At 38.5% G+C, this 11,578-nt stretch overlaps 1 long non-coding RNA gene across 1 annotated transcript; it reads left to right on the forward strand.

Annotated features, from left to right (window-relative positions):
• Positions 1-6: 6 nt before the first annotated feature.
• On the forward strand, positions 7-11,376 carry LOC104849442. The gene is made up of 3 exons (XR_776750.1): positions 7-341; positions 4,367-4,424; positions 11,257-11,376. It is a non-coding gene; the product is annotated as an uncharacterized LOC104849442 (long non-coding RNA).
• The last annotated feature ends 202 nt before the right edge of the window (positions 11,377-11,578 follow it).

The following is an 11,578-nucleotide window of genomic DNA, read 5'->3' on the forward strand; positions in this document are numbered from 1 at the left end:
ACCGGCGCCGGGGCGGGACGCCCTCCCGGTCGGTGGCCCCTAACTCTGTGGCCGGGGAGGCGGGGGCGGCCGGCTGACTGAGTTTCTCGGCGTGAGAGTAGCCACGTGTTCGTTTGCAGTCACCTTAGGCCGCTGATTTGTTTTAATTTTAACTTTTAATCCACTCAAAACCGAGGAGAGAGGGGTACCCAAAATACTTCCTGTGAGCCAGGTCCCCTGAAGCGTCTACAAGAAAGTTTCACCGAGGCGCGGGTCCTTTCCGACGCCCAGTTCGGGCGTTTTTGGGAGCTGTTCGCCTTAGTGGCCCGGGGAATGACGAGGTCCACACCCGTCCGGGCAGAGTGAGTCCCTGTTTGTCCGTGTTAGTGACCTCCTTTTATCCCGTGTGCAGGTTGGGACTAGCGAAATTGAAAGCAGGCTTTTAAAAACGGTTTTTAAATTAAAGAGTGAAAAAGGAAAGTAAGGGAAAAATTCGCTCTCTGGATTGAGGAAGCAAAAGTGTTTTCTAGCTTCTGTATGTAGTGTATCTCACTTTATTCAAGGTCTGGTGAGTGCTGTGTCAATTTTGTAGTAAAAAAATCAAGGTCCTGAGAAATGGTTCGCAGTAGGTATTCGTCCTGCTACAAATAATATTTGTAGAAAATAAACTGAGTTTTCTAATCCAGTCGGATTTTGAAATTATGTAATTCAAATTTTCATGTATTAAGGTGTCCCCCCCGCTTTTGTGATAGAAAACTGCCTTTGGTTCAGTTATTTTTTTCATCAACGCTTAAAAAATTGCTTTGAAAAACTTTTGCCTGGCGTGGTGGCTCATGCCTGTAATCCCAGCATTTAACTAGGGAAGAAGCTAAGGCAGGAGGATCCCTACGAGTTTGAGGCCAACCTAGGCTACACAGTGAGTTCGAGGCCAGACTGAATTGCATAGCGAGACCCTGTCTCAAAAAAAAAAAAAAAAAAAGGTTAAGCTCATGGTGTGTTTAATATAAACATATGTGTGGCATTCAAAGTAGAGTTTATGATTGTGGAAGTAAATATCCATCGAATGTAAAATCAGTTGAGAAATGTAAATGAAAAATGCAAATTAACTACCGTTATTCCCTATGGGTGTATTCGCAAAGATTGGATATTGGCCTTCTGGTTTTAAAAGACGGAAAATGGAGGTTTCACAAAACTGTAGAAGCAAGATGGGGCAGGTTTAAGAAATAAAATCAGACAAGCCTTACCCTATGAGGAGCTCTGGAATGAAGCAGTGAATGAGTGGAATGTAGATAGCAAGGACAAGTTTGACTTAATTGGCGAGTCTTAACCTCTCAATCAGAACCTTGTGTCCTTTCCTAAGGGCAATGGGAAATAAATCCTGACTGGGGGGCCAGATCTCAAGGCAGCAGCACCCTCAGAAATATGCCCCCGAGGACTTTATTTTTACCTTAAAAATTAGTGAAATTTTTGAATTTCTTTACATATATAAAAACATGGTCCTTAAATCTTCACTTGGTATTTCAGAAAGTTAATTTCCCTGTATGTTTGCATATACATACATACATGCCCACTTTCTAGTTAATTTAAAGGTCTGAGTTATATGTGTATGGTTATTCTAAGTTCAAAGTTTTTTCGGTTATGATCTGTGTATAGAACTCAAATTTTAAAATACTGTGTAATTAATTTAACTTAATTTTACAGATAAGAACTGAGGTCTAAAACAGTTAAGAATTCAAATTTAGAATCCCTTAGTAATATAAGAAGAATAGAATATGAAAAATTTAGAGTGATTTTTTGTCAAAAGACTTAAGGGATCTCACATTTTTTGACAATAGAATATAACAAATATTGAGATCATAATGTTAATTATTAAATCCGATACAGGTTAAATATCACATGGTTTCTCTTATATGACAAACCCAAGTATAAAATATAAAGGGAACATAAAAGATAGATGATAGGAAACGGAGGTGTCCTTTTGCAGATAGGAAGGGGTTCTAGAGCTGAAGGAGGATGGAGAAGAGAGGGAAAGGAAAAGAAAAAAAGACTAAGGTGCAATTTTTATATGTAAAACTTCCCATGATCCATATATTCCTTATGTATCACAAATGTGTGATAAATATAATCAATAGCTTAAATGACTATATGGTAAAATACTATAGCATTTTAAAATTACATTAAAACTGGAAGACTATACAGATGGCCTTATGTATTCCCAGATCCCAGATCTGTTATATTTTTTTCGAATGTTCCACACTTTCTACACAGAAAAGCCTCATGTATATGTTGAGCATCTTAGGGGGGAAGGAGAATATCAAGGTGATTTTAATGACTTCTGTGACTTGGAGATGATCTGTAATCTATTTCTTCACTCTATTATTCTGCTCACATCAACATTGTGTATTTTTATGTACTCCATTTTTATTTGATGTTTGCCTTCTGATAACATTATACAAGACAAGAGTTTAGTATTCAGTTTGTTCTTGTGTACGTGTGGTATCATTACAAAAAACAGGCTTATTCCTCCATTAAGTAGTGCCATTCTGACAGTTTCAGAGCCTCAGTCCATGTTTGACAGGCTTAAGCACAGAAATGGCTTGGAGGAAGGGCCTGAGTGCAGGAAAGCTGCTCAGGTCAGGGTAGCCAGGAAGCAGAGAGGGAAGGGAGGAGCCAGAAGGGAGATAGGCCTTTCCACTTGGAGCCCCAGTGCTCCGCCCTAACTGGCTTTACCTCTGTAGGGTCTGAAGGGCCCTCTGGGGAATATTAAAAGACCCAAGCCCTCTTTAGAGGTTAGAAAATGTAGGCTCTGAGTGATGAGCAGCACACAGTTTTCAAGCAGCTCTGTGGTTTCGAGCTGACAGTCTGGCTTTGGCACCTACTTCTGTGCAGGCAACACTGTCCCTCCTAGTACAGGTTGCCATGCCTACTCACATTCCCCTATTAACCCACTAGACCAAACTCCTGGCCACAAGCCCAATATCCAACCAAGTGTCAACCGCCAAGGGAGTAAAGACAAGACCCCTACCTATTCCCCATCCTGTGGCAGTAAGATGATCAAGTCAGGGGGGAATATAGACATGGTGAGAAGGAGAGACAGGCAGAGTTGTAGGGCATGGCTAACATGGCAGACAGCTATAGAAATAACCACTTGGTTACTGGGAATTGCCCTTTGTGAAGCCTTTACAGGTGTAGAAGTTAATCTTAGAGACCCACTTTTATACACTGGAAACCCCCTAAAACTCCATAAACCTTAGCCCATCCTAGCAACAAGCTCATACCAGCAACAAAGGCTAAGGCCCTGGTTGGCTTAAAGCCTCTATAAAAATGGGCAGAACAGGGAAACCATCCTGAAAACCATCCTCACTTTCCAGCTCTCCCTGCAGAGCAAACTTGCTGGACAGCTTTGTCCCTGCTTTCATAATATTATAAGTAAACTTCTGTTACACACTACTTACATTATCTGAGTTTCTCCTTCTAATTAGTATTTTCTTAAGTCAGCCTAGCTTCATTTATGCATTCTTCACCTGAGTGAGAGCAAGACTGCAGAAGCAGGGGTTGCACCACAGGAGAATGGTAGACCCTCTAGACCCCTGCAGTGATATTACCTCTTCTAACAGCAAGTCAGCTGTATCAACTCCAATCACTGTCAGTCACCTCCCAAAAGCACCACCTCTGAGCACCTGAGACCTTTGGGGGACATTCTTGATCTAAATTCTTAAAAAAAATCAACAAGAACAATGCCCGTCTTTATATTTTTTGTTAAAAATACATATTTTACTTTAAAACATAGACATTCAATATTGGGATGTTTGGTATACCCTTTGTCTTGGCCTATTTCCTCAAATACAAGAATTCATACAAAAAACTTTTAAAAATCACAAAAACATCATGAAAGCCACTGACATTTATTGTTATATCTACTTGACGTTTCTATTACTTCTTTATTCCAATTGTTGGGATTAAAAATAAGAAAATACAGGTAATAACACCTTTAAGTTGTAGAGTACTATATGACTTATACTTTAGTCACAGAAGTTACTTCTATGCCTAAACAATCTTACTAGTCATTAAAACACCATAGTAAACTAAGACTGAGCTAAATACTCCAAACATGCTGGTCTATTATATAACACTTCTAAAAACATTTTGTTGCTATTACAATTATTCTCATAGTTAAATCATGAGCATTTTTTCAACTGACAAAGTTGTCAAGGTGATAATGAAGAAAACTTGAAATGACCAGCTTCTTCTAATAGTAAAGTTCATGAAGATAAGGGAGTGAGGATTCTGGTGACACATGGGTTTTGTTGCTAAGTGATATTTTATTTATTTGGCATTTCATAGTCCCAAACATTGTTTTCCTCTGCCCTGTTTCTTTCTATCACAGAGCCCCAGGAGATCCATGATGTAATCTTTAGAAAAGAAGAGAAAAACATTTTGAGCAAGTAAGAACCAATCTGGGATCTGAATATGGAGATTCTGGGAGCTCAGTATCTCTCCATGATGCAATGAGTGTTTCTTAGTGCTGAAGATGTCAACCTATCAGGAATTTCCTTAATAATAGGCCTTTTCATGGATGACCAATTTTTTTCAGTGTGATTATGACGGAGATAATGACGATAGACTAAGGCTTCAGAATTTAGAACTGAAAAGTTTTTTAAAGTGTAGAAGCTTCATTTTACTGGAAAAGTTTAATCTGCGACCTCTTTGATATCTAACAGAAAAGGATATACCTTCTTTTTTCTCAAGATAATTATTTTGGGATGGGAGATGTAACTTAGTGGTTCAGCACTTGCCTAGCATGTCTAAGGCCTTGACTTCAATCCCTAGCACCACAAAATAGTCATTTTTTCATTTCAGAAATTTTGTAAAAAAGAAAAACAGCAACAACAACAAAACCTTTTATTTTCAAGTTTCTTCCTATATCCAAGTTTTAAGCCATGTCTGAGATCCATCAAAATTAACATCAGGCCTGGGCCGGGGATTTAGCTCAGCAGTTCAGTGGCCTGCCTTGCAAGCCCAAGAACCCGAGTTCAATCCCCGGTACCAAAAAAAAAAATTAACATCAGGCCAAAATTACCCATAACAAATGAACTTTGTTAAATATTGAATTATGCTCTTAATTTGCAATATAATGTTTGTAGAGATGGATAATCTGAGTTTCAGGAAGGAATATAAAAGAGTAACTCCCTAACTGATGTCTGCTAACTTTAGGTGCTTTAGTTTCTATTGAGTGAATTCCCCCAAATCATCTGTGTGTAAAAAAGACAGTGAAAAAGATGATATATTAGATTTGTAGGAGAAGAATGAATATTATTCCTGAAAGAACATGACTCCAAGCAGTTTTGTTTATTCCATAAATTTTAATAAATACCAGTGCATGTAAGGCAGTGCTAGCTGCTGGGTGTTCAACAGTGAAGGACAGTCAGGTCCCTCCTGTGGGACTTACCTTGTGATAGCAGACAATGTTCAAGAAAATAGACAAATATATAATTAAAAAATTGGGGCCAGGGATTTAGCTCAGTGGTTCCACTGCCTGCTTCACAAGCGCAAGATCCCAAGTTCAATGCCTGGTACCAAAAAAAAAAAAAAAAAACAAAAAAAAAAACATTGCACAAAAGGCAAAAGCAAGGTACGGATGATAACACTGTTGGGGTAAGGGGATAGCTTTAGACAGTGTGGTCAGAGAAATCCACCCCAGGTGATGTTACTTGAGTGAACAAATGAAAGAGGAGAATGAACTCTCCCTGTGAAAAGCAGGGGAAAAGCCTATGTTGGAAATGTGTAAAGGCCTAAGAATAAAATAGCTTACTTAACAGATCTCAGGAATTGAAAGGTGGCCAAACTTTAATAGTAACTTCAACCAATCTTACAGAGTTTGTCAAGTGATTGCAGGTTTGGGATGGTTGGCACCCGAACGCCAATAGTGAGCATGATTGCCTCTCTAAATTTTTCCTCTTTCTGTATCCTGTTTTTTATTGTAGAACAGTTCTCTGAGCTAAATGTTAGATAAATTTGCAGAATAAAAGATTAGTGTGTTATAAAGGGTATCAGTTAAGATCCTGTCAGGAAAATAGCAATCACACTTTATTCTAAATAGAGTTTAAAATAGGTCATTTGGGTTTACATATCCTTTGAAAGTGGAGGGTAGTAAAAGGAACCTGTCAGCAACTTTCTCAGACTTCAGCAGGAAAACAAGTAATTATACTTTGTTCATAAGCTACTGTGAATCTCAAGAACTTCTGGAATGCTCCACCAGCTTTCTCTACTCAAGTGCTTCTTAGCACTACTCAAGTACTTCTCAAGAAACACATCTGTGTGTGTGGCAGACCTCATACTGGCTGTATGTGCTTCTACTTGAAGCTATCTCCTGGAGAATAATAGCCCTTTTCTTCTGCTTTGAAAATCTTGTGCTCTTTGGTTTCAGGCTATTGTATTACATTATAAGATTTAGAAAGGGATAATGGTGATGTCTGGGTGACAGTGATCCCAAGTTTCCAACAGACGACTCAGAACCCTTACCTCTTTTGCTTTCTTAAGCAAAAAGACTTGTGAGTTATCCACTAAGGGTAATGGTAATAGAAATCTCTCCCTCTTGGTTCTTAGACACCTGTGTAAGTCACTTCACGTGGCATCTTATACAGGATCCTGGGTTTTTCACAGCATATCTCAGAAAGTCATCCAGGGAAACTGGCTTCCAAGTGACAGGAAGTGGGGGATCAGACCAGTTAAGGGCACAGCCATCAGTTTGCAATATTAAAAAGTCAATACTTTGGCACTTGCCCAAGCTCTAGGGAATAGAGAGAGTTCCATAGGAGAGTGTGATGTCACATTGCAGAAGAGACTATTTTTCCATTTTTAGAAAATAAAATTACCACAAAAGTTAAGTGGGATGCCATGAAAGTAAATAAGGATTACAGTTGTCTAAGGATAGTGGGAAAAAAATTGGAGCAGGGAAAGTTTAAGCCACTCTCACCATTTTGAAGAGTCCATTGTAAACAGCCTACTATTAGATAGCTTGTTGGTTCACCTTGGTCTCTGCTGCTAAAACATTGGGTACCTAGTAATAACTCTAGCCACATCAGCTTGAGGAGTTGGAGGTACAACCTATGTTGTTGAACATAGATATGAACTCTGGCCACCTTATTTATGAGTCCATTTGAGCAAGTATTGTTATAGTTAAGAGAAGAACCTCACTAGTAGCCATAAAAATGGGATGTTTTGTTCCCCTGATTATCGAGAGGCTTTCCTTTAGTAGGTGCCATTTTGTCAGTATTCATGTAGAACATAGCACCAGAATTTATGCCTACTTAGAGAAATCTTTCCTCATACCCTTGCCACCAAGCCTATTTATCATGTTTGTAAATTTTGCTAATTCCTTTATAATTTGTCCATATATATAATTTTTGTCAAAGTCCCTAACTATCTGACTAAACTGTTTGCCACTCTCCACATATCAGCGTAGAGCTGCTCCACTGGTTGTATCTTCTTCCAGTCTAGGTGGACAACTAGATACACAATGTGATGTTCTATCCACTTGAGAATGTATTATCTCAATTCTTTAGGGCTCTTTGTGAGACTGTAATGCTGAAGCCATCCTCTTTTGAGTTGCTCTAACATGTTGTGAAGAAATATCTGGAAATAAATTTTCTCTTGTTCATTCACATGCTTTAGGGGATTCTCCATGAGGCCATAGGTCTAGAGAGAGGGAGATATACCACTGCAACAGAAGTAGGTGCCAAGACAAGCCGGGTGTGGTGGTGCATGCCTGTAATCCCAGCACTTGGGAGGCTGAGGCAGGAGGATCGCTGTGAGTTCAAGACAAGCTTGGGCTACACAGTGAGTTCCAGTTCAGTCTCAACTACATAGTGAGATCCTGTCTCAAAAAACCAAAAAAAAAAAAAAAAATGTAAGTGCCACAGGTTCTGAGGAAAGTACTTGAGCCTTACCTTTTTTTTTTGGTACTGGGGGTTGAACTTGGGTCCTTGTGCTTTCAAGGCAGGCACTGGAACCACTGAGCTAAATCCCCAGCTCTTGAGCCTTACCTTGCATGTCTCACTTATAATATTGTGCCCCAGTAAGTCAGGTAAACTCCTTGTCTAACGTGATTACTTGGTGTCTCATAGTCAAGTATTCAGTCCTGACAGCCTAGTACCACGCCCAGAAACCATTTCTCAAAAGGATGATACTTACCAACAGAAGAAGATTGGTTTCTTTCCCCAAATCCTGAGGATATTTCCATGACATTTTTATTTGCTACTGTGAGGACATTCCAATGTGCTATTTTAAACACCATTGAGTCATGGCCCAAGATCATCTTGCATGTGGTTTGGACTTGCTGCAGAGCTTCCAGTTGTTCTGGAATTCAATCACCACTATGGGTTTCTCAGTAAATGACCCAAATGACATTCAACAAGAGTGTGTGTTGTCTCTGGAATTCAAAGTGATCTTCATGTTTCTCAGTGATAGAGTGTGCAAACTAAAGCACCTTGCCCTTCACGTTGGTAGAAATATTATATAAGTGCCTGGCTAATGGACTCCTAGAAACTTTACTATCTTGCATACTTTTCTTGTTGCTGGGACAAAATACCTGACACACACAAGGAGGAAAGGTTTATTTCAGCTCACAGTTTGTAGAGGTTTCAGTCCATAGTTGGCTGGTTCCAAGGCAGAGCAACATGGCAGAGAGGCATGGCAGAGGAGAAACAGTTCATGGTGTGGCAGGCAGGAAGCAGCAAGCAGCAAGTCTCTGTTTTCCTTTTATCCTATCCAGGCTACAGACCTTATGGGTAGGGCTGCCCATACCCAGGATGGGGCTTCCCATTGTCCACACCTAGGACTATGAAACTAATTAATGGACTAATCCAGTACCACACACCTTTAATCCCACTGTTACATCCTTAATCCACACTCACACACCCTAGATCCAGTCACCTCTGAAAATCCCCTGTTATCAGCATGTGAGGCTTTCAGGGGTCATCTAGCTACAAGCCATAACATTCTCTAAAGTGCCAAGCTCCTGGATGTTTTAAGGGCTTGTCTTCTATCTTCTGTCATCCATGTGTCATAGTAAAACATTTAGGGTACTTTCTACTTCCTAAATGTAAAGTCAGATCCCTAGAAGTAACAAAGGACTCCTCGTTATCTACTTATAGTTTATTGTGTATATTAAAAATAATAAAACAGTTGTCAAATTAGTTCAATATCTTTATTCTTCTAGAGACTCTACACTTCCCGAGGGCTGGGACCTTATTTGTCCTTTGCAGTTCCCATTCCTTACCTTGTATGTAGTGGGCTGTCAATCCTTGAATGGATGGATAGATGAAAGGATGAAAAAAATAGGGAAAGGTAGAATAATTAACATGTAGTTTCCACATAAGCAGTAAAAGTCAGCTAAGAATTTAGTCAGCAGCTTATTCATGAGGAACTTTGAGGTCATATTTTGACTGTTGAAATTTTTCTGAAAGGTTCCAGGGACCATTGGAGAGGTTTAGGCTTCTTTCTTGAAATTCACTTCTTCAGAGATGTTCTCTTCACTTTATACTTTGTTTTAGTTACATATACATACATAAATGCATACACATATTTACTTACATACACACTTTTGAGTTTCACCATAGAATAAAATGAAAGAATTCATTTGATCATGGATCTTAGGGTTTTTTTTTTAGCACCTGGCATAGTATCTGAACATTGAGCACATCAACATTTGTCAAATGAATAGCACTCAGTTAAAATTCCACCTCTTATCTTTGATAACTCCAGCCAGAAATGCTTTCCTGTTTTGCTGTTTTTAATAGAACACTTAACTTGATTCCATTTCTTCTTCCATATTATGGTGTGGTATTAGTTTGCTAAGGCTGTCATAACAAAGTACTAGAGACAGAGTGGCTTAAAAGAAATTTATTTTCTTTTCTTTCTGGAAGCTGGCGGTCCAAAATCGAAATGTGTCCAAATTTCCTCTTCCACTTAATTCCATTATTTTCACTAGTTACCTCTTTAAAGGCCCTATCTGTAAATACAGTCAAATTCTGAAGTACTGGGACTTAAGTCTTCAGCATAAGAAACTTGGGGCAATACAATTCAGACTATACCAGGTACGAGCTATCATTTTAAAACTTTCTGAGTGGTTGTCCTAGAGTATAAAACACTCAATTAGAACTAATTAAAGTCCACTTCCAAATAACACTGTACTACTTTAAGAGTACTGCAAGCATCTCACAATAATATAGTTGTAGTTCCTCCTTTCTGTCCCTGTGACATTGCTGTTCATTTATCAATGAGTGATAATCACTAAATATAATGTTGCTATTATGATTTTGAATAAAATTTTTGTTCAAGTAAATATAGTATAAGAAAAGATTTTATTTTCCTTCTTTGAGGCTTTTCCTTTCTTTGCATAGATCCAAGTGTCTGACCTATATTATTTTGCTGCTCTCTGAAGAATTTTTTTTTAATATGATAAATTCCCTCAATTCCAATTCATCTGAGAAAGTCTATTTCTATTTCAGTTTTGAAGGATTTCACTAGATATAGAATGCTAGGTTGGTGAGTTTTTCCATTCAACAGTTTACATATTCCATTCTACTCTGTTCTTGTTGCATAGCTTCTAGTGAGATGCATGATACAGCCCTTATCCTTGCACCAGCTAAGGTACTTCTGCCCCAACTTCTTTAAAGATTTTCTCTTTGTCTTTTTTCTGCAGTTTGAATAGGAATCTATGATTTTATGTCTCAGTCATTCTGAATGTAAAACATTTTCTTTGTTCTTTTCTCTCTTCTTCTGCTGCTCCGATCATTCCTTTACTGTATCTTTTGCATTTATCCCACAGATCAACATAACATTTTAACATGTTGAAATGCTCATGAAATACGTTTTGTCAAGAATAACAGAAAAGGGCTGGGGATTTAGCTCAGTGGTGCCACCACCTGCCTCGCAAGCGCAAGGACCCAAGTTCAATCCCCGGTACCAAAAAAACATAAACAGAAGAATAACAGAAAAACAAAAGTTTAATTGAGGTAACTTTGTAGTACTTCATTCAGATATGAATTTGAGACCTTGCTCTTGCAAGGCAGGCAGTGGAACCACTGAGCTAAATCCCTGGCCCTTGGCATGTACTTTTACTAAATGCTTACTTTGTACCACTTTTGAAAATGCCTTTATTTAGTGGAATGGTCTTGCATATACTATGTCCCTTGAGCATTTCTCAGCAGTGAAAACTTCATCACTTTGGTTATGAACTAGGAGTTAATAATTGAATCTCTTGTTTGTTTCTAGAACTAAATAGAAACCAATAGAAAGAAAACCTGTGAAGAAGCCTGCAATGATAGTTTGGGGATCGAACTCATGACCTTGTGCTTGCGAGGCAGGCGGCGGAACTACTGAGCTAAATCCACGGCCCCATTTTCAACTTTTTAATGGAAATAAATAGATGTAGACTTGATATCAAAATTTACTATTACATTTTGCTTTTGAAAGCAAATAAGCTGCTGTGTAGTTGTGAAAATGTATCAAAAATTAAAAATATAAATTACTATGCAACCTTTGCAGATTACACAGTATTTTTGTCTTTTTTGATGAATACACACAATGAAGGGGA

Source organism: Fukomys damarensis, unplaced genomic scaffold (assembly GCF_012274545.1).
Source record: "Fukomys damarensis isolate Sample0158 unplaced genomic scaffold, DMR_v1.0_HiC HiC_scaffold_31, whole genome shotgun sequence".
Taxonomy (NCBI): Eukaryota; Metazoa; Chordata; class Mammalia; order Rodentia; family Bathyergidae; genus Fukomys; species Fukomys damarensis.